Genomic DNA, 27192 nt, shown 5'->3' with positions numbered 1-27192 from the left:
AAATGGCACACTTTATACCATGTCGTAAAAGCGATGATGCTGTTAATGTTGCTGATTTGTTCTTTCGTGAAATTATTCGCTTACATGGTGTGCCAAATACTATTGTTTCAGATCGTGGTACAAAATTTCTTAGCCACTTTTGGAGATGTTTATGGGCTAAGTTGGGGACTAAGCTGCTTTTTAGTACCACTTGTCACCCCCAAACTGATGGACAAAGTGAAGTAGTCAATAGAACATTGTCTACTATGCTTAGGGCTGTTTTGAAGAATAACAAGAAAATGTGGGAAGAATGCTTGCCTCATATTGAATTTGCTTATAATCGTTCATTGCACTCTACTACTAAGATGTGCCCTTTTGAAATTGTGTATGGTTTCCTACCTCGTGCACCTATTGATTTGTTGCCTCTTCCATCTTCGGAGAAGGTTAATTTTGATGCTAAAGAACATGTTGAATTGATTTTAAAAGTGCATGAGTTAACTAAGGAAAACATTGAGCGTATGAATGCTAAATATAAACTTGCTGGAGATAAGGGTAGAAAACATGTTGTGTTTGCACCTGGAGATCTTGTTTGGTTACATTTGCGTAAGGGTTGATTCCCTAATTTGCGCAAATCAAAGCTAATGCCACGTGCTGATGGTCCTTTCAAGGTGTTAGAGAAAATAAATGATAGTGCATATAAACTTGAGCTGCCTGCAGATTTTGGGGTTAGTCCCACTTTTAACATTGCAGATTTGAAGCCTCATTTGGGTGAGGACGATGCACTTTCGTCGAGGACGACTTCATTTCAAGAAGGGGAGGATGATGAGGACATCAATACCATTGTTACACCCACAGCCCTTGCTGCTATACATACTGGACCGATTACTAGAGCTCGCGCACGCCAATTGAATTATCAGCTACTTTCGTTTCTTGGTAACAATTTTAATGTTCATGAGAATATGATGCTGCCTAAATTGGATACATTTGTTTTGCTTACAAATGAAGGGCCTAGCTTGGACAAGAAAGATGAACCTTGGAGCAAGTTCAAGCATGGAGATGATGGCATGCGCAAGGGGAACAAGAACGGAGTTACAAGTGATGATTTCAGGACTGTGAAGCTGCCATAAGGAGTGCATGAAGCCTTGGACGAAATATACAAGATGCCACTTCATAATATTCGTCCATAGGCTATTCTAGGTGCTGCGTCACCTTATTAATGGGCCAGGCCCATGTAATTTCGTAATACTTAAGTATAGGCTATTTTTAGAGTTGGTTTCGGACCCCACCCTCAAGGGCCACGAAATTCCCCCCTCTTCCTCCATATATACAGCCCTTAGGGCGTCGTTTAGACTTTGGGTTTTGTTTAGATTAAAAGTTCGCCATAGCTGCAACTTCGCGTACTTCGTTTGTGTCCAACGACCAGACCAAGACGTCAGAGAACCCCACCTTGATCAATAAAGCTTTCATCTTATATTCGCAATATCCCGATTGAAATCTCAGTTTCTTGCTTGTTCTTCGTTTGCTCGCAGGAAACAGACCCTCGTGGTCAGGTTGATCGTGCTCCGGCGTGGTCAATAACCCTCGGAAGTTGGTTTAGCGATTGCTAGGGCGCGACGTCTCACACGTTCGTAGTCGGATCGTCAAGGTCGACTCCCACAGAAAACGATAGCCACCATCTCATCGAAACATCGGGACACCTTAGCCTCTATCAATATATTTATGGACTTTTTTATAGGTTTACCTCGAACAAAGAAGGGGAGGGATAGCATATTTGTTGTCATGGATAGGTTCTCGAAAATGGCACACTTTATACCATGTCATAAAAGCGATGATGTTGTTAATGTTGCTGATTTGTTCTTTCATGAAATTATTCGCTTGCATGGTGTGCCAAATACTATTGTTTCATATCATGATACTAAATTTCTTTGCCACTTTTGGAGATGTTTATTTGCTAAGTTGGGGACTAAGCTGCTTTCTAGTACTACTTGTCACCCCCAAAATGATGGACAAACTAAAGTAGTCAATAGAACATTGTCTACTATGCTTAGGGCTGTTTTGAAGAATAACAAGAAAATGTGGGAAGAATGCTTGCCTCATATTGAATTTGCTTATAATCGTTCATTGCACTCTACTACTAAGATGTGCCCTTTTGAAATTGTGTATGGTTTCCTACCTCGTGCACCTATTGATTTGTTGCCTCTTCCATCTTCGGAGAAGGTTAATTTTGATGCTAAAGAACATGTTGAATTGATTTTAAAAGTGCATGAGTTAACTAAGGAAAACATTGAGCGTATGAATGCTAAATATAAACTTGCTGGAGATAAGGGTAGAAAACATGTTGTGTTTGCACCTGGAGATCTTGTTTGGTTACATTTGCGTAAGGGTTGATTCCCTAATTTGCGCAAATCAAAGCTAATGCCACGTGCTGATGGTCCTTTCAAGGTGTTAGAGAAAATAAATGATAGTGCATATAAACTTGAGCTGCCTGCAGATTTTGGGGTTAGTCCCACTTTTAACATTGCAGATTTGAAGCCTCATTTGGGTGAGGACGATGCACTTTCGTCGAGGACGACTTCATTTCAAGAAGGGGAGGATGATGAGGACATCAATACCATTGTTACACCCACAGCCCTTGCTGCTATACATACTGGACCGATTACTAGAGCTCGCGCACGCCAATTTAATTATCAGGTACTTTCGTTTCTTGGTAACAATTTTAATGTTCATGAGAATATGATGCTGCCTAAATTGGATACATTTGTTTTGCTTACAAATGAAGGGCCTAGCTTGGACAAGAAAGATGAACCTTGGAGCAAGTTCAAGCATGGAGATGATGGCATGCGCAAGGGGAACAAGAACGGAGTTACAAGTGATGATTCCAGGACTCTGAAGCCACCATAATGAGTGCATGAAGCATGGGACGAAATATACAAGATGCCACTTCATAAATTTCATCCACAGGCTATTTTAGGTGCTGCGTCACCTTATTATTGGGCCAGGCCCATGTATTTTTGAAGTACTTAAATATAGGCTGTTTTTAGAGATCGTATGTGTGGGGAAACAAGAGTTAGGGTTGGTTTCGGACCCCTCCACCAAGGGCCACGAAATTCCCCCTCTCTCCTCCATATATACAGCCCTTAGGGCATCGTTTAGGCTTCGGGTTTTGTTTAGATTAAAAGTTCGCCATAGCTGCAACTTTACGTACTTCGTTTGTGTTCAACGAGCAGACCAAGGAGTCACAGAACCCCACCTTGATCAATAAAGATTTCATCTTATATTCGCAATATCCAGATTGCAATCTCAGTTTCTTGCTTGTTCTTCGTTTGCTCGCAGGAAACAGACCCTCGTGGTCAGGTTGATCGTGCTTCGGCGTGGTCAATAACCCTCGGAAGTTGGTTTAGCGATTGCTAGGGCGCGACGTCTTGCACGTTCGTAGTCGGATCGTCAAGGTCGACTCCCACAGAAAACGATAGCCACCATCTCATCGAAACATCGGGACACCTTAGCCTCTATCAATATATCTATGGACTTTTTTTTAGGTTTACCTCGAACAAAGAATGGGAGGGATAGCATATTTGTTGTCATGGATAGGTTCTCGAAAATGGCACACTTTATACCATGTCATAAAAGCGATGATGTTGTTAATGTTGCTGATTTGTTCTTTCATGAAATTATTCGCTTGCATGGTGTGCCAAATACTATTGTTTCATATCATGATACTAAATTTGTTTGCCACTTTTGGAGATGTTTATTTGCTAAGTTGGGGACTAAGCTGCTTTCTAGTACTACTTGTCACCCCCAAAATGATGGACAAACTGAAGTAGTCAATAGAACATTGTCTACTATGCTTAGGGCTGTTTTGAAGAATAACAAGAAAATGTGGGAAGAATGCTTGCCTCATATTGAATTTGCTTATAATCGTTCATTGCACTCTAGTACTAAGATGTGCCCTTTTGAAATTGTGTATGGTTTCCTACCTCGTGCACCTATTGATTTGTTGCCTCTTCCATCTTCGGAGAAGGTTAATTTTGATGCTAAAGAACATGTTGAATTGATTTTAAAAGTGCATGAGTTAACTAAGGAAAACATTGAGCGTATGAATGCTAAATATAAACTTGCTGGAGATAAGGGTAGAAAACATGTTGTGTTTGCACCTGGAGATCTTGTTTGGTTACATTTGCGTAAGGGTTGATTCCCTAATTTGCGCAAATCAAAGCTAATGCCACGTGCTGATGGTCCTTTCAAGGTGTTAGAGAAAATAAATGATAGTGCATATAAACTTGAGCTGCCTGCAGATTTTGGGGTTAGTCCCACTTTTAACATTGCAGATTTGAAGCCTCATTTGGGTGAGGACGATGCACTTTCGTCAAGGACGACTTCATTTCAAGAAGGGGAGGATGATGAGGACATCAATACCATTGTTACACCCACAGCCCTTGCTGCTATACATACTGGACCGATTACTAGAGCTCGCGCACGCCAATTGAATTATCAGGTACTTTCGTTTCTTGGTAACAATTTTAATGTTCATGAGAATATGATGCTGCCTAAATTGGATACATTTGTTTTGCTTACAAATGAAGGGCCTAGCTTGGACAAGAAAGATGAACCTTGGAGCAAGTTCAAGCATGGAGATGATGGCATGCACAAGGGGAACAAGAACGGAGTTACAAGTGATGATTCCAGGACTCTGAAGCCACCATAATGAGTGCATGAAGCATGGGACGAAATATACAAGATGCCACTTCATAAATTTCATCCACAGGCTATTTTAGGTGCCGCGTCACCTTATTATTGGGCCAGGCCCATGTATTTTTGAAGTACTTAAATATAGGCTGTTTTTAGAGATCGTATGTGTGGGGAAACAAGAGTTAGGGTTGGTTTCGGACCCCTCCACCAAGGGCCACGAAATTCCCCCTCTCTCCTCCATATATACAGCCCTTTGGGCATCGTTTAGGCTTCGGGTTTTGTTTAGATTAAAAGTTCGCCATAGCTGCAACTTCACGTACTTCGTTTGTGTTCAACGAGCAGACGAAGGAGTCACAGAACCCCACCTTGATCAATAAAGATTTCATCTTATATTCGCAATATCCAGATTGCAATCTCAGTTTCTTGCTTGTTCTTCGTTTGATCGCAGGAAACAGACCCTCGTGGTCAGGTTGATCGTGCTTCGGCGTGGTCAATAACCCTCGGAAGTTGGTTTAGCGATTGCTAAGGCGCGACGTCTCGCACGTTCGTAGTCGGATCGTCAAGGTCGACTCCCACAGAAAACGATAGCCACCATCTCATCGAAACATCGGGACACCTTAGCCTCTATCAATATATCTATGGACTTTTTTTTAGGTTTACCTCGAACAAAGAAGGGGAGGGATAGCATATTTGTTGTCATGGATAGGTTCTCGAAAATGGCACACTTTATACCATGTCATAAAAGCGATGATGTTGTTAATGTTGCTGATTTGTTCTTTCATGAAATTATTCGCTTGCATGGTGTGCCAAATACTATTGTTTCATATCATGATACTAAATTTGTTTGCCACTTTTGGAGATGTTTATTTGCTAAGTTGGGGACTAAGCTGCTTTCTAGTACTACTTGTCACCCCCAAAATGATGGACAAACTGAAGTAGTCAATAGAACATTGTCTACTATGCTTAGGGCTGTTTTGAAGAATAACAAGAAAATGTGGGAAGAATGCTTGCCTCATATTGAATTTGCTTATAATCGTTCATTGCACTCTACTACTAAGATGTGCCCTTTTGAAATTGTGTATGGTTTCCTACCTCGTGCACCTATTGATTTGTTGCCTCTTCCATCTTCGGAGAAGGTTAATTTTGATGCTAAAGAACATGTTGAATTGATTTTAAAAGTGCATGAGTTAACTAAGGAAAACATTGAGCGTATGAATGCTAAATATAAACTTGCTGGAGATAAGGGTAGAAAACATGTTGTGTTTGCACCTGGAGATCTTGTTTGGTTACATTTGCGTAAGGGTTGATTCCCTAATTTGCGCAAATCAAAGCTAATGCCACGTGCTGATGGTCCTTTCAAGGTGTTAGAGAAAATAAATGATAGTGCATATAAACTTGAGCTGCCTGCAGATTTTGGGGTTAGTCCCACTTTTAACATTGCAGATTTGAAGCCTCATTTGGGTGAGGACGATGCACTTTCGTCGAGGACGACTTCATTTCAAGAAGGGGAGGATGATGAGGACATCAATACCATTGTTACACCCACAGCCCTTGCTGCTATACATACTGGACCGATTACTAGAGCTCGCGCACGCCAATTTAATTATCAGGTACTTTCGTTTCTTGGTAACAATTTTAATGTTCATGAGAATATGATGCTGCCTAAATTGGATACATTTGTTTTGCTTACAAATGAAGGGCCTAGCTTGGACAAGAAAGATGAACCTTGGAGCAAGTTCAAGCATGGAGATGATGGCATGCGCAAGGGGAACAAGAACGGAGTTACAAGTGATGATTCCAGGACTCTGAAGCCACCATAATGAGTGCATGAAGCATGGGACGAAATATACAATATGCCACTTCATAAATTTCATCCACAGGCTATTTTAGGTGCCGCGTCACCTTATTATTGGGCCAGGCCCATGTATTTTTGAAGTACTTAAATATAGGCTGTTTTTAGAGATCGTATGTGTGGGGAAACAAGAGTTAGGGTTGGTTTCGGACCCCTCCACCAAGGGCCACGAAATTCCCCCTCTCTCCTCCATATATACAGCCCTTAGGGCATCGTTTAGGCTTCGGGTTTTGTTTAGATTAAAAGTTCGCCATAGCTGCAACTTCACGTACTTCGTTTGTGTTCAACGAGCAGACGAAGGAGTCACAGAACCCCACCTTGATCAATAAAGATTTCATCTTATATTCGCAATATCCAGATTGCAATCTCAGTTTCTTGCTTGTTCTTCGTTTGATCGCAGGAAACAGACCCTCGTGGTCAGGTTGATCGTGCTTCGGCGTGGTCAATAACCCTCGGAAGTTGGTTTAGCGATTGCTAGGGCGCGACGTCTCGCACGTTCGTAGTCGGATCGTCAAGGTCGACTCCCACAGAAAACGATAGCCACCATCTCATCGAAACATCGGGACACCTTAGCCTCTATCAATATATCTATGGACTTTTTTTTAGGTTTACCTCGAACAAAGAAGGGGAGGGATAGCATATTTGTTGTCATGGATAGGTTCTCGAAAATGGCACACTTTATACCATGTCATAAAAGCGATGATGTTGTTAATGTTGCTGATTTGTTCTTTCATGAAATTATTCGCTTGCATGGTGTGCCAAATACTATTGTTTCATATCATGATACTAAATTTGTTTGCCACTTTTGGAGATGTTTATTTGCTAAGTTGGGGACTAAGCTGCTTTCTAGTACTACTTGTCACCCCCAAAATGATGGACAAACTGAAGTAGTCAATAGAACATTGTCTACTATGCTTAGGGCTGTTTTGAAGAATAACAAGAAAATGTGGGAAGAATGCTTGCCTCATATTGAATTTGCTTATAATCGTTCATTGCACTCTACTACTAAGATGTGCCCTTTTGAAATTGTGTATGGTTTCCTACCTCGTGCACCTATTGATTTGTTGCCTCTTCCATCTTCGGAGAAGGTTAATTTTGATGCTAAAGAACATGTTGAATTGATTTTAAAAGTGCATGAGTTAACTAAGGAAAACATTGAGCGTATGAATGCTAAATATAAACTTGCTGGAGATAAGGGTAGAAAACATGTTGTGTTTGCACCTGGAGATCTTGTTTGGTTACATTTGCGTAAGGGTTGATTCCCTAATTTGCGCAAATCAAAGCTAATGCCACGTGCTGATGGTCCTTTCAAGGTGTTAGAGAAAATAAATGATAGTGCATATAAACTTGAGCTGCCTGCAGATTTTGGGGTTAGTCCCACTTTTAACATTGCAGATTTGAAGCCTCATTTGGGTGAGGACGATGCACTTTCGTCGAGGACGACTTCATTTCAAGAAGGGGAGGATGATGAGGACATCAATACCATTGTTACACCCACAGCCCTTGCTGCTATACATACTGGACCGATTACTAGAGCTCGCGCACGCCAATTTAATTATCAGGTACTTTCGTTTCTTGGTAACAATTTTAATGTTCATGAGAATATGATGCTGCCTAAATTGGATACATTTGTTTTGCTTACAAATGAAGGGCCTAGCTTGGACAAGAAAGATGAACCTTGGAGCAAGTTCAAGCATGGAGATGATGGCATGCGCAAGGGGAACAAGAACGGAGTTACAAGTGATGATTCCAGGACTCTGAAGCCACCATAATGAGTGCATGAAGCATGGGACGAAATATACAATATGCCACTTCATAAATTTCATCCACAGGCTATTTTAGGTGCCGCGTCACCTTATTATTGGGCCAGGCCCATGTATTTTTGAAGTACTTAAATATAGGCTGTTTTTAGAGATCGTATGTGTGGGGAAACAAGAGTTAGGGTTGGTTTCGGACCCCTCCACCAAGGGCCACGAAATTCCCCCTCTCTCCTCCATATATACAGCCCTTAGGGCATCGTTTAGGCTTCGGGTTTTGTTTAGATTAAAAGTTCGCCATAGCTGCAACTTCACGTACTTCGTTTGTGTTCAACGAGCAGACCAAGGAGTCACAGAACCCCACCTTGATCAATAAAGATTTCATCTTATATTCGCAATATCCAGATTGCAATCTCAGTTTCTTGCTTGTTCTTCGTTTGATCGCAGGAAACAGACCCTCGTGGTCAGGTTGATCGTGCTTCGGCGTGGTCAATAACCCTCGGAAGTTGGTTTAGCGATTGCTAGGGCGCGACGTCTCGCACGTTCGTAGTCGGATCGTCAAGGTCGACTCCCACAGAAAACGATAGCCACCATCTCATCGAAACATCGGGACACCTTAGCCTCTATCAATATATCTATGGACTTTTTTTTAGGTTTACCTCGAACAAAGAAGGGGAGGGATAGCATATTTGTTGTCATGGATAGGTTCTCGAAAATGGCACACTTTATACCATGTCATAAAAGCGATGATGTTGTTAATGTTGCTGATTTGTTCTTTCATGAAATTATTCGCTTGCATGGTGTGCCAAATACTATTGTTTCATATCATGATACTAAATTTCTTTGCCACTTTTGGAGATGTTTATTTGCTAAGTTGGGGACTAAGCTGCTTTCTAGTACTACTTGTCACCCCCAAAATGATGGACAAACTGAAGTAGTCAATAGAACATTGTCTACTATGCTTAGGGCTGTTTTGAAGAATAACAAGAAAATGTGGGAAGAATGCTTGCCTCATATTGAATTTGCTTATAATCGTTCATTGCACTCTACTACTAAGATGTGCCCTTTTGAAATTGTGTATGGTTTCCTACCTCGTGCACCTATTGATTTGTTGCCTCTTCCATCTTCGGAGAAGGTTAATTTTGATGCTAAAGAACATGTTGAATTGATTTTAAAAGTGCATGAGTTAACTAAGGAAAACATTGAGCGTATGAATGCTAAATATAAACTTGCTGGAGATAAGGGTAGAAAACATGTTGTGTTTGCACCTGGAGATCTTGTTTGGTTACATTTGCGTAAGGGTTGATTCCCTAATTTGCGCAAATCAAAGCTAATGCCACGTGCTGATGGTCCTTTCAAGGTGTTAGAGAAAATAAATGATAGTGCATATAAACTTGAGCTGCCTGCAGATTTTGGGGTTAGTCCCACTTTTAACATTGCAGATTTGAAGCCTCATTTGGGTGAGGACGATGCACTTTCGTCGAGGACGACTTCATTTCAAGAAGGGGAGGATGATGAGGACATCAATACCATTGTTACACCCACAGCCCTTGCTGCTATACATACTGGACCGATTACTAGAGCTCGCGCACGCCAATTTAATTATCAGGTACTTTCGTTTCTTGGTAACAATTTTAATGTTCATGAGAATATGATGCTGCCTAAATTGGATACATTTGTTTTGCTTACAAATGAAGGGCCTAGCTTGGACAAGAAAGATGAACCTTGGAGCAAGTTCAAGCATGGAGATGATGGCATGCGCAAGGGGAACAAGAACGGAGTTACAAGTGATGATTCCAGGACTCTGAAGCCACCATAATGAGTGCATGAAGCATGGGACGAAATATACAATATGCCACTTCATAAATTTCATCCACAGGCTATTTTAGGTGCCGCGTCACCTTATTATTGGGCCAGGCCCATGTATTTTTGAAGTACTTAAATATAGGCTGTTTTTAGAGATCGTATGTGTGGGGAAACAAGAGTTAGGGTTGGTTTCGGACCCCTCCACCAAGGGCCACGAAATTCCCCCTCTCTCCTCCATATATACAGCCCTTAGGGCATCGTTTAGGCTTCGGGTTTTGTTTAGATTAAAAGTTCGCCATAGCTGCAACTTCACGTACTTCGTTTGTGTTCAACGAGCAGACCAAGGAGTCACAGAACCCCACCTTGATCAATAAAGATTTCATCTTATATTCGCAATATCCAGATTGCAATCTCAGTTTCTTGCTTGTTCTTCGTTTGATCGCAGGAAACAGACCCTCGTGGTCAGGTTGATCGTGCTTCGGCGTGGTCAATAACCCTCGGAAGTTGGTTTAGCGATTGCTAGGGCGCGACGTCTCGCACGTTCGTAGTCGGATCGTCAAGGTCGACTCCCACAGAAAACGATAGCCACCATCTCATCGAAACATCGGGACACCTTAGCCTCTATCAATATATCTATGGACTTTTTTTTAGGTTTACCTCGAACAAAGAAGGGGAGGGATAGCATATTTGTTGTCATGGATAGGTTCTCGAAAATGGCACACTTTATACCATGTCATAAAAGCGATGATGTTGTTAATGTTGCTGATTTGTTCTTTCATGAAATTATTCGCTTGCATGGTGTGCCAAATACTATTGTTTCATATCATGATACTAAATTTCTTTGCCACTTTTGGAGATGTTTATTTGCTAAGTTGGGGACTAAGCTGCTTTCTAGTACTACTTGTCACCCCCAAAATGATGGACAAACTGAAGTAGTCAATAGAACATTGTCTACTATGCTTAGGGCTGTTTTGAAGAATAACAAGAAAATGTGGGAAGAATGCTTGCCTCATATTGAATTTGCTTATAATCGTTCATTGCACTCTACTACTAAGATGTGCCCTTTTGAAATTGTGTATGGTTTCCTACCTCGTGCACCTATTGATTTGTTGCCTCTTCCATCTTCGGAGAAGGTTAATTTTGATGCTAAAGAACATGTTGAATTGATTTTAAAAGTGCATGAGTTAACTAAGGAAAACATTGAGCGTATGAATGCTAAATATAAACTTGCTGGAGATAAGGGTAGAAAACATGTTGTGTTTGCACCTGGAGATCTTGTTTGGTTACATTTGCGTAAGGGTTGATTCCCTAATTTGCGCAAATCAAAGCTAATGCCACGTGCTGATGGTCCTTTCAAGGTGTTAGAGAAAATAAATGATAGTGCATATAAACTTGAGCTGCCTGCAGATTTTGGGGTTAGTCCCACTTTTAACATTGCAGATTTGAAGCCTCATTTGGGTGAGGACGATGCACTTTCGTCGAGGACGACTTCATTTCAAGAAGGGGAGGATGATGAGGACATCAATACCATTGTTACACCCACAGCCCTTGCTGCTATACATACTGGACCGATTACTAGAGCTCGCGCACGCCAATTTAATTATCAGGTACTTTCGTTTCTTGGTAACAATTTTAATGTTCATGAGAATATGATGCTGCCTAAATTGGATACATTTGTTTTGCTTACAAATGAAGGGCCTAGCTTGGACAAGAAAGATGAACCTTGGAGCAAGTTCAAGCATGGAGATGATGGCATGCGCAAGGGGAACAAGAACGGAGTTACAAGTGATGATTCCAGGACTCTGAAGCCACCATAATGAGTGCATGAAGCATGGGACGAAATATACAATATGCCACTTCATAAATTTCATCCACAGGCTATTTTAGGTGCCGCGTCACCTTATTATTGGGCCAGGCCCATGTATTTTTGAAGTACTTAAATATAGGCTGTTTTTAGAGATCGTATGTGTGGGGAAACAAGAGTTAGGGTTGGTTTCGGACCCCTCCACCAAGGGCCACGAAATTCCCCCTCTCTCCTCCATATATACAGCCCTTAGGGCATCGTTTAGGCTTCGGGTTTTGTTTAGATTAAAAGTTCGCCATAGCTGCAACTTCACGTACTTCGTTTGTGTTCAACGAGCAGACCAAGGAGTCACAGAACCCCACCTTGATCAATAAAGATTTCATCTTATATTCGCAATATCCAGATTGCAATCTCAGTTTCTTGCTTGTTCTTCGTTTGATCGCAGGAAACAGACCCTCGTGGTCAGGTTGATCGTGCTTCGGCGTGGTCAATAACCCTCGGAAGTTGGTTTAGCGATTGCTAGGGCGCGACGTCTCGCACGTTCGTAGTCGGATCGTCAAGGTCGACTCCCACAGAAAACGATAGCCACCATCTCATCGAAACATCGGGACACCTTAGCCTCTATCAATATATCTATGGACTTTTTTTTAGGTTTACCTCGAACAAAGAAGGGGAGGGATAGCATATTTGTTGTCATGGATAGGTTCTCGAAAATGGCACACTTTATACCATGTCATAAAAGCGATGATGTTGTTAATGTTGCTGATTTGTTCTTTCATGAAATTATTCGCTTGCATGGTGTGCCAAATACTATTGTTTCATATCATGATACTAAATTTCTTTGCCACTTTTGGAGATGTTTATTTGCTAAGTTGGGGACTAAGCTGCTTTCTAGTACTACTTGTCACCCCCAAAATGATGGACAAACTGAAGTAGTCAATAGAACATTGTCTACTATGCTTAGGGCTGTTTTGAAGAATAACAAGAAAATGTGGGAAGAATGCTTGCCTCATATTGAATTTGCTTATAATCGTTCATTGCACTCTACTACTAAGATGTGCCCTTTTGAAATTGTGTATGGTTTCCTACCTCGTGCACCTATTGATTTGTTGCCTCTTCCATCTTCGGAGAAGGTTAATTTTGATGCTAAAGAACATGTTGAATTGATTTTAAAAGTGCATGAGTTAACTAAGGAAAACATTGAGCGTATGAATGCTAAATATAAACTTGCTGGAGATAAGGGTAGAAAACATGTTGTGTTTGCACCTGGAGATCTTGTTTGGTTACATTTGCGTAAGGGTTGATTCCCTAATTTGCGCAAATCAAAGCTAATGCCACGTGCTGATGGTCCTTTCAAGGTGTTAGAGAAAATAAATGATAGTGCATATAAACTTGAGCTGCCTGCAGATTTTGGGGTTAGTCCCACTTTTAACATTGCAGATTTGAAGCCTCATTTGGGTGAGGACGATGCACTTTCGTCGAGGACGACTTCATTTCAAGAAGGGGAGGATGATGAGGACATCAATACCATTGTTACACCCACAGCCCTTGCTGCTATACATACTGGACCGATTACTAGAGCTCGCGCACGCCAATTTAATTATCAGGTACTTTCGTTTCTTGGTAACAATTTTAATGTTCATGAGAATATGATGCTGCCTAAATTGGATACATTTGTTTTGCTTACAAATGAAGGGCCTAGCTTGGACAAGAAAGATGAACCTTGGAGCAAGTTCAAGCATGGAGATGATGGCATGCGCAAGGGGAACAAGAACGGAGTTACAAGTGATGATTCCAGGACTCTGAAGCCACCATAATGAGTGCATGAAGCATGGGACGAAATATACAATATGCCACTTCATAAATTTCATCCACAGGCTATTTTAGGTGCCGCGTCACCTTATTATTGGGCCAGGCCCATGTATTTTTGAAGTACTTAAATATAGGCTGTTTTTAGAGATCGTATGTGTGGGGAAACAAGAGTTAGGGTTGGTTTCGGACCCCTCCACCAAGGGCCACGAAATTCCCCCTCTCTCCTCCATATATACAGCCCTTAGGGCATCGTTTAGGCTTCGGGTTTTGTTTAGATTAAAAGTTCGCCATAGCTGCAACTTCACGTACTTCGTTTGTGTTCAACGAGCAGACCAAGGAGTCACAGAACCCCACCTTGATCAATAAAGATTTCATCTTATATTCGCAATATCCAGATTGCAATCTCAGTTTCTTGCTTGTTCTTCGTTTGATCGCAGGAAACAGACCCTCGTGGTCAGGTTGATCGTGCTTCGGCGTGGTCAATAACCCTCGGAAGTTGGTTTAGCGATTGCTAGGGCGCGACGTCTCGCACGTTCGTAGTCGGATCGTCAAGGTCGACTCCCACAGAAAACGATAGCCACCATCTCATCGAAACATCGGGACACCTTAGCCTCTATCAATATATCTATGGACTTTTTTTTAGGTTTACCTCGAACAAAGAAGGGGAGGGATAGCATATTTGTTGTCATGGATAGGTTCTCGAAAATGGCACACTTTATACCATGTCATAAAAGCGATGATGTTGTTAATGTTGCTGATTTGTTCTTTCATGAAATTATTCGCTTGCATGGTGTGCCAAATACTATTGTTTCATATCATGATACTAAATTTCTTTGCCACTTTTGGAGATGTTTATTTGCTAAGTTGGGGACTAAGCTGCTTTCTAGTACTACTTGTCACCCCCAAAATGATGGACAAACTGAAGTAGTCAATAGAACATTGTCTACTATGCTTAGGGCTGTTTTGAAGAATAACAAGAAAATGTGGGAAGAATGCTTGCCTCATATTGAATTTGCTTATAATCGTTCATTGCACTCTACTACTAAGATGTGCCCTTTTGAAATTGTGTATGGTTTCCTACCTCGTGCACCTATTGATTTGTTGCCTCTTCCATCTTCGGAGAAGGTTAATTTTGATGCTAAAGAACATGTTGAATTGATTTTAAAAGTGCATGAGTTAACTAAGGAAAACATTGAGCGTATGAATGCTAAATATAAACTTGCTGGAGATAAGGGTAGAAAACATGTTGTGTTTGCACCTGGAGATCTTGTTTGGTTACATTTGCGTAAGGGTTGATTCCCTAATTTGCGCAAATCAAAGCTAATGCCACGTGCTGATGGTCCTTTCAAGGTGTTAGAGAAAATAAATGATAGTGCATATAAACTTGAGCTGCCTGCAGATTTTGGGGTTAGTCCCACTTTTAACATTGCAGATTTGAAGCCTCATTTGGGTGAGGACGATGCACTTTCGTCGAGGACGACTTCATTTCAAGAAGGGGAGGATGATGAGGACATCAATACCATTGTTACACCCACAGCCCATGCTGCTATACATACTGGACCGATTACTAGAGCTCGCGCACGCCAATTTAATTATCAGGTACTTTCGTTTCTTGGTAACAATTTTAATGTTCATGAGAATATGATGCTGCCTAAATTGGATACATTTGTTTTGCTTACAAATGAAGGGCCTAGCTTGGACAAGAAAGATGAACCTTGGAGCAAGTTCAAGCATGGAGATGATGGCATGCGCAAGGGGAACAAGAACGGAGTTACAAGTGATGATTCCAGGACTCTGAAGCCACCATAATGAGTGCATGAAGCATGGGACGAAATATACAAGATGCCACTTCATAAATTTCATCCACAGGCTATTTTAGGTGCTGCGTCACCTTATTATTGGGCCAGGCCCATGTATTTTTGAAGTACTTAAATATAGGCTGTTTTTAGAGATCGTATGTGTGGGGAAACAAGAGTTAGGGTTGGTTTCGGACCCCTCCACCAAGGGCCACGAAATTCCCCCTCTCTCCTCCATATATACAGCCCTTAGGGCATCGTTTAGGCTTCGGGTTTTGTTTAGATTAAAAGTTCGCCATAGCTGCAACTTCACGTACTTCGTTTGTGTTCAACGAGCAGACCAAGGAGTCACAGAACCCCACCTTGATCAATAAAGATTTCATCTTATATTCGCAATATCCAGATTGCAATCTCAGTTTCTTGCTTGTTCTTCGTTTGATCGCAGGAAACAGACCCTCGTGGTCAGGTTGATCGTGCTTCGGCGTGGTCAATAACCCTCGGAAGTTGGTTTAGCGATTGCTAAGGCGCGACGTCTCGCACGTTCGTAGTCGGATCGTCAAGGTCGACTCCCACAGAAAACGATAGCCACCATCTCATCGAAACATCGGGACACCTTAGCCTCTATCAATATATCTATGGACTTTTTTTTAGGTTTACCTCGAACAAAGAAGGGGAGGGATAGCATATTTGTTGTCATGGATAGGTTCTCGAAAATGGCACACTTTATACCATGTCATAAAAGCGATGATGTTGTTAATGTTGCTGATTTGTTCTTTCATGAAATTATTCGCTTGCATGGTGTGCCAAATACTATTGTTTCATATCATGATACTAAATTTCTTTGCCACTTTTGGAGATGTTTATTTGCTAAGTTGGGGACTAAGCTGCTTTCTAGTACTACTTGTCACCCCCAAAATGATGGACAAACTGAAGTAGTCAATAGAACATTGTCTACTATGCTTAGGGCTGTTTTGAAGAATAACAAGAAAATGTGGGAAGAATGCTTGCCTCATATTGAATTTGCTTATAATCGTTCATTGCACTCTACTACTAAGATGTGCCCTTTTGAAATTGTGTATGGTTTCCTACCTCGTGCACCTATTGATTTGTTGCCTCTTCCATCTTCGGAGAAGGTTAATTTTGATGCTAAAGAACATGTTGAATTGATTTTAAAAGTGCATGAGTTAACTAAGGAAAACATTGAGCGTATGAATGCTAAATATAAACTTGCTGGAGATAAGGGTAGAAAACATGTTGTGTTTGCACCTGGAGATCTTGTTTGGTTACATTTGTGTAAGGGTTGATTCCCTAATTTGCGCAAATCAAAGCTAATGCCACGTGCTGATGGTCCTTTCAAGGTGTTAGAGAAAATAAATGATAGTGCATATAAACTTGAGCTGCCTGCAGATTTTGGGGTTAGTCCCACTTTTAACATTGCAGATTTGAAGCCTCATTTGGGTGAGGACGATGCACTTTCGTCGAGGACGACTTCATTTCAAGAACGGGAGGATGATGAGGACATCAATACCATTGTTACACCCACAGCCCTTGCTGCTATACATACTGGACCGATTACTAGAGCTCGCGCACGCCAATTTAATTATCAGGTACTTCCGTTTCTTGGTAACAATTTTAATGTTCATGAGAATATGATGCTGCCTAAATTGGATACATTTGTTTTGCTTACAAATGAAGGGCCTAGCTTGGACAAGAAAGATGAACCTTGGAGCAAGTTCAAGCATGGAGATGATGGCATGCACAAGGGGAACAAGAACAGAGTTACAGGTGATGATTCCAGGACTCTGAAGCCACCATAATGAGTGTATGAAGCATGGGACGAAATATACAAGATGCCACTTCATAAATTTCATCCACATGCTATTTTAGGTGCTGCGTCACCTTATTATTGGGCCAGGCCCATGTATTTTCGAAGTACTTAAATATAGGCTGTTTTTAGAGACCGTATGTGTGGGGAAACAAGAGTTAGGGTTGGTTTCGGACCCTTCCACCAAGGGCCACGAAATTCCCCCTCTCTTCTCCATATATACAGCCCTTAGGGCATCGTTTAGGCTTCGGGTTTTGTTTAGATTAAAAGTTCGCCATAGCTACAACTTCACGTACTTCGTTGGTGTTCAACGAGCAGACCAAGGAGTCACAGAACCCCACCTTGATCAATAAAGATTTCATCTTATATTCGCAATATCCAGATTGCAATCTCAGTTTCTTGCTTGTTCTTCATTTGCTTGCAAGAAACAGACCCTCATGGTCAGGTTGATCGTGCTCCGGCGTGGTCAATAACCCTCGGAAGTTGGTTTAGCGATTGCTAAGGCGCGACGTCTCGCACGTTCGTAGTCGGATCGTCAAGGTCGACTCCCACAGAAAACGATAGCCACCATCTCATCGAAACATCAGGACACCTTTGCCTCTATCACCAAGCACACTTCTCGAAGACCAAGCTCCAAGAAGGCGAGCATGAGGATTGTATCACCAAGATGTCCAAGCCCGACGAGCTCCAAGACGATGCTCCCAAGTTCGATTTCACCGCCATCCCTCTTTGTGGCATTGACGATGCCGAGTCTACTTCGACTCTTTTTCAAGATGGTGCAGCGACGACTATGACTACGGACACCATCAAGGACCAAACTTTGGAGGCGAGCGACATGGTGACGAGCAAGGATGATGCTTCCATCTTAGGAGGCGAGAGTGATGATGTGCCATCTTCGGCCTTCATCCACAGCGACAACGACGAGATGGTTGAGCATGGGATTTTCCCTTCGACCACGGCGACGTATGATGACTTGAGTGACTTGTGCCACCATATTGAGAGTGAGAGTGACTTCACCACTAGCCACATATATGTGTTGCCACAATTCCCATGTGAGGAGAGCCACAACCCCCACCACTTGAGTGAGATGAGTGACTCCACCATATGTGAGTTTGAGTGCCCCTATTTTGAGGGAGTGAGTGAACCACCACATAGAGAGAGTGAGATAGTTGATAGGTCATGTGAGGCCACTTTCAACACTAACGACTTGACCTCTACCTCTATTGTGTCTTCTCATTTGGTGCTAGGTCCCTTATATGATGACGCGCCGATTCTCGACGACTTCGTTCTACCTTTGGACAAGACGATGGCCATGGTGGAATATGATGCACCCCCCACATGGTTCCATCACAATGATGATCTTGACCACCATTCGGTCTTTCCCACCTCACCTACACCACATGAGTGGAATGACAATGGTAACATAGGTGAAGGTGATGCTCTAGTCCCACTAGTGGACATTTTTGACATTGATTGCTTGCATGTTGTTGATCCACCTATTTCCATGATTCATGCTAGTGCAACTTCCTCATGTGATGATTTGTTGCCCATTTACGATGAGTATGATGATTCTCATGTGAAGTCTATTAGTTGTGATGCCATGTTGCATAGGATTTCTTGTGCTAATTCTCTCGGTCATATCATGTTTGCCAATCCGCTTGACTTGTCATATGCTATGCATGAGATCGACCACATGTCATATTTGCAATCTCTTCATAGTGACTATGCATATGCCATTAAGATTAACCCAATTTGCACTTATGGCATAGATGACAAGCCTATGGTTATTGGCATTTGTTTCTCTTGTGATGATATTGACATGCTACCTTTGCATCATTTATCTCATATGCCATGCCATAACCACCTAGCTTCGGATATGCATTACTTTGGATGTTGTCCTTTTTCTCCATATGATGTTCCCATTATTGCTCATGAGGAGACCCCCATAGTTTCCTCATACATATTTGGAGATTTTGATCACTCCCATCCATTGCATGATTGATGCGGAGCATCCCACGTTCATCCCCATGTACACTCTGACTACTCTCCAAACCCCAAGTGGACATATGACGAGACCTCGAACATACGCCATTGGACACAAGGTGAACTCGCTCCTGTCCGAACCATCACTTTCTACATGTGAGATCTGGCTACTACCTCCAACGTGTGTTCTATGCATGATCAGGTACTTGGAGGAAAGCCACGAAGCCACCACATCTAACGGAACAGCTAGCGAGGACGCCAAGTACAAGGACCCAGAGAAGAAGCTGCCCGAAGCTACAGCCACCAGACGACCGGCCCAGCCCGGACGTCCGACCCCTGAGGACCCGAGCCGAATATACGGACGACCGGAGCCACCAGACGTCCGACGACTCCCAGCGCCCGAACGACCGCCAGACACGGGACGTCCGACACTCTCCAGCGCCCGGACGACCGACGCCGACCGGACGTCCGACAGCACCTGTCCAGAGCCAAAACGCCGGACGTCCGACATAAACCGGACGACCGGACCCTCGCGAGCCACCGGACGTCCGACGCCTGTGCGCCCGCCCGTGTGTTGAGCCGAAGCCACTTACCCTTTCATTCGCCTAGACTATATATACTCCTCCACCTCCTCCTAGTTAGGGTTAGCGTTGTGATAGCTCATTTCAGAGATAGAGCTACGCTCATCCATATCGGATCTCCGCCTTGCGAGAGACCGCGGCCTCTTCGGAGAAGATCCACTTGGATTCAAGACCTCCTCGCGGAGAAGATCCCCTCGTGGATACAAGACCTCCTCACGGAGAAGAACCGGCTACCTTTGTATCATCCTTAGTTGATTGTGGATCGTGTATCTTCTCTTATGTATTCGAGAATCTAGCGCATGTGTGATCATTCTTGTTGGTTTGAGTGTTCTCTTGTGTTCCCCTCATGATTTTCCCCTCATTTCCCTCCTCGTGTTCTTCGTGTTCATCGCAGGATTCGCTCCTTTCGTGAAAGATCGGGCTATAGGGTTCCTACCCTACATCATCTTGGTATCATGAGCCACGTTGATCATGATTTCGGAGCCTCCCCCACCGTTTTCTAGCCTTCTTTTGCTTGATTTCGTCCTAAATTCGAAAATCCCCACCAAAAATAGCCCCAATTTTTTTTTGTGATTTGTTGGTTTGATGATGTTTTGTTGATTTTGATCCATGGATTTGCTTTGTGCTATTTCCTTGTCCACATTGGAGTGATCATTGATCCACTTTCAACTTCGGTCAAGGTACATTTGGTATTCGTTCTTCTCTTTCTCCACTCATATTGGCTCGAATCTTGTGATGGATAGGCAAGGCATTTCATCTCCGGTCTTCCACAACAATGACGGCGTGAACAACTACATCACCAAAGTGTCAATCTTCGATCTACAACGACAAATACAAGGCGCACAATCAAGACTGCGAGAGCGCATCGAGAACCTCTCCATCGACATTCGTCACTCCGAAGCGAGGAAAAGGGACTACATCGACAACAAGCTTTCCGCACAAACGGAGGAGCAAGATGCAAGGATGGAGGAGATTCGGGCCTTGATCAAGTCTACTTCCCCTTCGTCATCTTCAAGGCGGCGGCAAGAACATCGATCCTCTTCGGAGCGCCCAGCGACACAAGCGCAAGAAGTCCACGTCCACATCTCCATGGCGACCACCATCACGTTCGTGATCCACCTTGTCATGAAGGGCAAGTCACCTCCAAGAAACATGTGCACGACGACGACGAACGACATCTACTATGAGCTCAAGTGTGACAACGCCACCATCAACATGAAGATGCTCGAGATGCGCCTTCCTACAAGTCCCAACAAGCCCTACTTCACGCCAAGTCCAAACTTCATGAGCACAAGAAAAGACCGCGAGACGACCACCACCAAGACGGAGCTATGGCTACACCAACCACTTCGGCATCTTCACCAAGTGCTATCAAGGCATCTTCGCCTTTGGACGTACGGCATCTTCGCCTACTTCCCGTGAGTTCGCCTACATCGACATCTTCAACTACAAGGCGACCAACTACGCGCGAGGGAGACACTTCCATCTTATGAAGCCTCTCAAGGAAGATGGCCGAGCATGGGAATTTCCCTTCGGTCATGGAGACGAGCTACGAGGTGCCACATCATATGGGCCTCCAACAACAAGACGGTGACAAGAAGGTTGAGCATGGGACTATCCCTTCAACCAAGGCGGCGATAGGAGTTGAGCATGGAGACGTTTGCACCAACATCTCTCCAACACCCACATATAAAGAGATGACCCAATTCCCATGTGAGGAGAGCCACCACCACATGAGTGACATTAGTGACTCCACCACACGTGACATTGAGAGCATTTCCTATGAGAGGATGAGTGTGACCACCACTAGCCCCACACTTGAGAGCATGCCACACATCCTATGTGAGGTTGAGAGCCATTTGTGTGACTCCACCAACCATATGAGTGAGAGCATCCGAGAGGGAGTGAGTGAGCCACAACATTTAGTGAGCGAGGTAGTTGACACGGCATGTGAGGCCACTTTGATTTCTAACGACTTAACCCCTGCTCCGAGTGTGTTTTCTTCTTTGGTGCTAGGTCTCCTACATGACAACATGCCTATCCTCGACGAGTCCATACCTCCAATGGAGACGACGATGGCCATGGTGGACGATGATGCACCCCCCACATGGTTCCATCAAGATGAAGATGACAACGAGACGATCTTCAACACCTCACCTACAACACATGAGTGACGCTCCAAAGGTAACATAGGTGATGGTACTTCTCTTGTCCCCCTAGTGGACTATCTTGACATCGATTGCTCCCATGATGTTGACCTACCTATTACCATGCTTCACGCTAGTGAGACTTCTTCATGCCTTGACTTAATTATTTATGATGAATATGATGATGAGCATGTTGAGTTGCCTAGTTGTGATGCTATGCTTCATAGGATATCTTGTGAAAATTCTATTGGTCACTTCATGTTTGACAATCCATTGAACTTGTCATATGCTATGAGTGAGATCTCCCATATAGCCTCATTTCAATCTCAACATAGTAACTATGCATGCCCCATTAAAATACATCCCATTTGCACTTATGGCATAGATGACGAGATGATGGTCATTGGCTTTTGCTTCTCTTGTGATGATATTGCCATGCTTCCTTTACATGATTTGCGCAATTCATCTACTATACCATGCCATGATCACATTGTTCCAAATATGCATTGTTTTGCATGTTGTCAATATTCTCCATGTGATGTTGCTACTCATGCTCATGAGGAGACCCCATAGTTTCCTCATACATATTAGGAGATCTTGATGCATTTCATACTTTGCATGACTCCCATGATAGTGTACACCATATGCATTCCATGAATAACAATGCTCTAGATATTTTTCATGATGCATTACATCCTTTGAGTCTCCTTTATGACATACATCATAACAAACCTCTCATGATGGATGACATGTTTCTATATCTCGCATCTCACTTATTTGAGCATTGGCTATTTTGTGCTAACAAACACATGCACGTGCACATCATGATGGATGATGTGTACATCTACCACGCACACACAATTTTCCCTTTGTCTTTGCTTTGTGTAGGTACTCACGTATACTCGTCAACCTCTCAATCACAAGAGTTGATGAAACGAGCTCTTGAGAGCAAAGATGACTTTGGATCCCGTGGACTATCCTTACCACCGCTCTCTTCGCGCAACGCCTACGCGCATCTTTCTCATTTGGCTCTCACACGGCTATGGGCTATATACCGCTTCTCGCTTCTTGCTCATTTTATCGTGTTCACCTTGCATGCTATGCTTACTTCTATGCCTTTGCCATGCAATTGTGACCCTTGCTTGCATCTACCCATGATTCACCATTATGCTACTTCTATGTGTATTTGCATGCTTGGTGGAGATCATTGTTGCTATTGCCATGTTTATCATGTGCCTCATGCTATTGATGCTAGTTTGCTCATATCTTGCCTTCATGCTTGTGATGTGTCTTGTGCATTATTCATGACTACCATTTGCACACATGACATACTTAACATGATTCCTTCTAGTACGTTGCATCTTCGCACTACTAGCTTGCTTGTGATAGAGGCTAAGGTGTCCCGATGTTTCGATGAGATGGTGGCTATCGTTTTCTGTGGGAGTTGACCTTGATGATCTGACTACGAACGTGCGAGACGTCGCGCCTTAGCAATCGCTAAACCAACTTCCGAGGGTTATTGACCACGCCGGAGCATGATCAACCTAACCACGAGGGTCTGTTTCCTGCGAGCAAACGAAGAACAAGCAAGAAACTGAGATTGCAATCTGGATATTGCGAATATAAGATGAAAGCTTTATTGATCTAGGTGGGGTTCTGTGACGTCTTGGTCTGGTCGTTGGACATAAACGAAGTACGCGAAGTTGCAGCTATGGTGAACTTTTAATCTAAACAAAACCCAAAGTCTAAACGACGCCCTAAGGGCTGTATATATGGAGGAAGAGGGGGGAATTTCGTGGCCCTTGAGGGTGGGGTCCGAAACCAACCCTAACTCTTGTTTCCCCACACATACGGACTCTAAAAATAGCCTATACTTAAGTATTTCGAAATTACATGGGCCTGGCCCATTAATAAGGTGACGCAGCACCTAGAATAGCCTATGGACGAATATTATGAAGTGGCATCTTGTATATTTCGTCCAAGGCTTCATGCACTCCTTATGGCGGCTTCAAAGTCCTGAAATCATCACTTGTAACTCCGTTCTTGATCCCCTTGCGCATGCCATCAACTCCATGTGTGTTCTTGCTCCAATGTTCATCCTTCTCCAAGCTAGGCCCTTCATTTGTAAGTAAAACAAATGTATCCAATTTAGGCAGCATCATAATCTCATGAACATTAGAATCATTACCAAGAAACGAAAGTACCTGGTAATTTAATTGGCGTGCGCGAGCTCTAGTAATTGGTCCAGTATATGTAACAGTAGGGGCTGTGGGTGTAACAATGGTATTGATGTCCTCATCATCCTCCCCTTCTTGAAATGAAGTCGTCCTCGACGGAAGCTCATCTTCCTCACCCAAATATGGCTTCAAATTTGCAATATTAAAAGTGGGACTAACCCCAAAATCTGCAGGTAGCTCAAGTTTATATGCATTATCATTTATTTTCTCTAACACCTTAAAAGGACCATCAGCACGTGGCATTAGCTTTGATTTGCGCAGATTAGGAAATCTATCTTTACGCAAATGTAACCAAACAAGATCTCCAGGTGCAAACACAACATGTTTTCTACCCTTATCTCCAGCAAGTTTATATTTAGCATTCATACGCTCAATGTTTTCCTTAGTTAACTCATGCATTTTTAAAATCAATTCAGAACGTTCTTTAGCATCAAAATTAACCTTCTCCGAAGATGGAAGAGGCAACAAATCAATAGGTGCACGAGGTAGGAAACCATACACAATTTCAAAACGGCACATCTTAGTAGTAGAATGCAATGAACGATTATAAGCAAATTCAATATGAGGCAAGCATTCTTCCCACATTTTCTTGTTATTCTTCAAAACAGCCCTAAGCATAGTAGACAATGTTCTATTGACTACTTCAGTTTGTCCATCACTTTGGGGGTGACAAGAAGTACTAAAAAGCAGCTTAGTCCCCAACTTAGCCCGTAAACATCTCCAAAAGTGGCTAAGAAATTTAGTATCACGATCTGAAACAATAGTATTTGGCACACCATGTAAGCAAATAATTACACGAAAGAACAAATCAGCAACATTAACAGCATCATCGCTTTTATGACATGGTATAAAGTGTGCCATTTTCGAGAACCTATCCAACAAATATGCTATCCCTCCCCTTCTTTGTTCGAGGTAAACCTAAAACAAAGTCCATAGATATATCCTCCCAAGGAACACTAGGTACAGGCAAAGGCATATATAAACCATGAGGATTGAGTCGTGACTTAGCTCTTTGACATGTAGTGCAGCGAGCAACAAAACGCTCAACATCCCGTTTCATCTTTGGCCAAAAGAAATGTGTAGCAAGTATATCCTCCGTCTTCTTGACGCCAAAGTGTCCCATTAATCCTCCTCCATGCGCCTCCTGCAACAACAAAAGACGAACGGAGCTAGCTGGAATGCATAGCTTGTTAGCACGAAAAACAAATCCATCGTTAAGAACGAACTTGTTCCAAGTTCTCCCTTCCTTACAATTCTGCAATACATCTTTAAATTCAGCATCATGAACATATTTATCTTTGATGGTCTCCAAACCAAATATTTTAAAGTCAAGTTGGGAAAGCATAGTATAACGACGAGACAAGGCATCAGCAATAACATTTTCTTTACCCTTCTTGTGTTTAATGACATAAGGGAAAGTCTCAATGAATTCAACCCATTTAGCATGTCTACGGTTCAGTTTTGCTTGACTTTTAATGTGTTTCAAAGATTCATGATCAGAATGTATAACAAATTCCTTGGGCCATAAATAATGTTTCCATGTTTCTAAGGTCCGAACAAGAGCATATAATTCTTTATCATAAGTAGAATAGTTCAGACTAGGCCCACTCAATTTTTCAGAAAAGTATGCAACAGGTTTTCCATCTTGTAATAAAACACCTCCTAATCCAATTCCACTAGCATCACATTCAAGCTCAAAAGTCTTATTGAAATTAGGAAGTTGGAGTAAAGGAGCATGTGTCAACTTATCTTTCAATACCGTGAAGGCTTCTTCCTGTGCGGTACCCCAAACAAAAGGCACATCCTTCTCTGTAAGCTCGTTGAGAGGTGCAGCAATGGTGCTGAAATCTCTCACAAAACGCCTATAGAAACCAGCGAGGCCAAGGAAACTCCTCACTTGTGTGACCGTTTTGGGCTGCGGCCAGCTCTCAATAGCTTCAATCTTGGCTTTATCAACTTCAATTCCCTGTGGAGTAACAACATAGCCAAGAAAAGATACTCGGTCGGTGCAAAAGGTGCACTTTCCAAGGTTTCCAAACAAACGTGCATCACGTAGAGCAATAAAAACAGCACGTAAATGTTCCAAATGTTCCTCCAAAGATTTGCTATAAATCAATATGTCATCAAAGTAAACTACCACAAATCGTCGAATGAAAGCACGTAAAACTTCGTTCATTAACCTCATGAAAGTACTAGGTGCATTAGTTAACCCAAAAGGCATGACTAACCACTCATATAATCCAAACTTAGTTTTAAATGCTGTTTTCCATTCATCTCCCAATTTCATACGAATTTGATGGTATCCACTACGCAAATCAACTCTGGAGAATATTGTAGAGCCACTCAATTCATCAAGCATATCATCTAACCTAGGAATAGGATGACGATAATGAATAGTAATATTATTAATGCCTCTACAATCAACGCACATACGCGACGTACCATCCTTTTTCGGCACTAAAATGATAGGAACAGCAAAAGGACTAAGGGATTCGCGTATATAACCTTTGTCGAGCAGTTCTTGTACTTGACGCATAATCTCCTTCGTCTCCTCTGGATTGGTACGGTATGGTGCACGGTTGGGTAGCGAAGCACCGGGAATTAAGTCAATTTGATGCTCAATCCCTCGAATAGGTGGTAATCCCGGTGGCACGTCTTGTGGAAAGACGTCAGCGAACTCCTGCAAAATGTTAGTGACAGCAGGGGGCAAAGAGGAAGGCACGTCCTCGAATGAAAATAATGCCTCTTTGCACACAAAAGCATAGCAAACAGATTTGCTAAAATCTAGCTCATCAATATCAGATTTGGTGGCAAGTAAACATGCACTTTTCAATTTAATTTCAGAAACAACAGTAGATGGTTTATTATTAGGCTTCATTTGGTGCTCAAATTCTTTTGCCACAATCTGATTTTCACTCTTATTT

The 27192-nt window shown here is 42.5% G+C and overlaps 1 pseudogene; it reads left to right on the top strand.

The window, feature by feature from the left end:
- The window catches only part of LOC147959658 (uncharacterized), a 77755-nt pseudogene that overhangs the window by 39058 nt on the left and 11505 nt on the right, over positions 1-27192 (top strand).

This window comes from Triticum urartu, chromosome 7A (genome assembly GCF_056163025.1).
Source record: "Triticum urartu cultivar PI428250 chromosome 7A, HENAU_Tu73, whole genome shotgun sequence".
NCBI lineage: Eukaryota > Viridiplantae > Streptophyta > Magnoliopsida > Poales > Poaceae > Triticum > Triticum urartu.
This window is presented reverse-complemented; position numbering and strand designations above follow the sequence as displayed.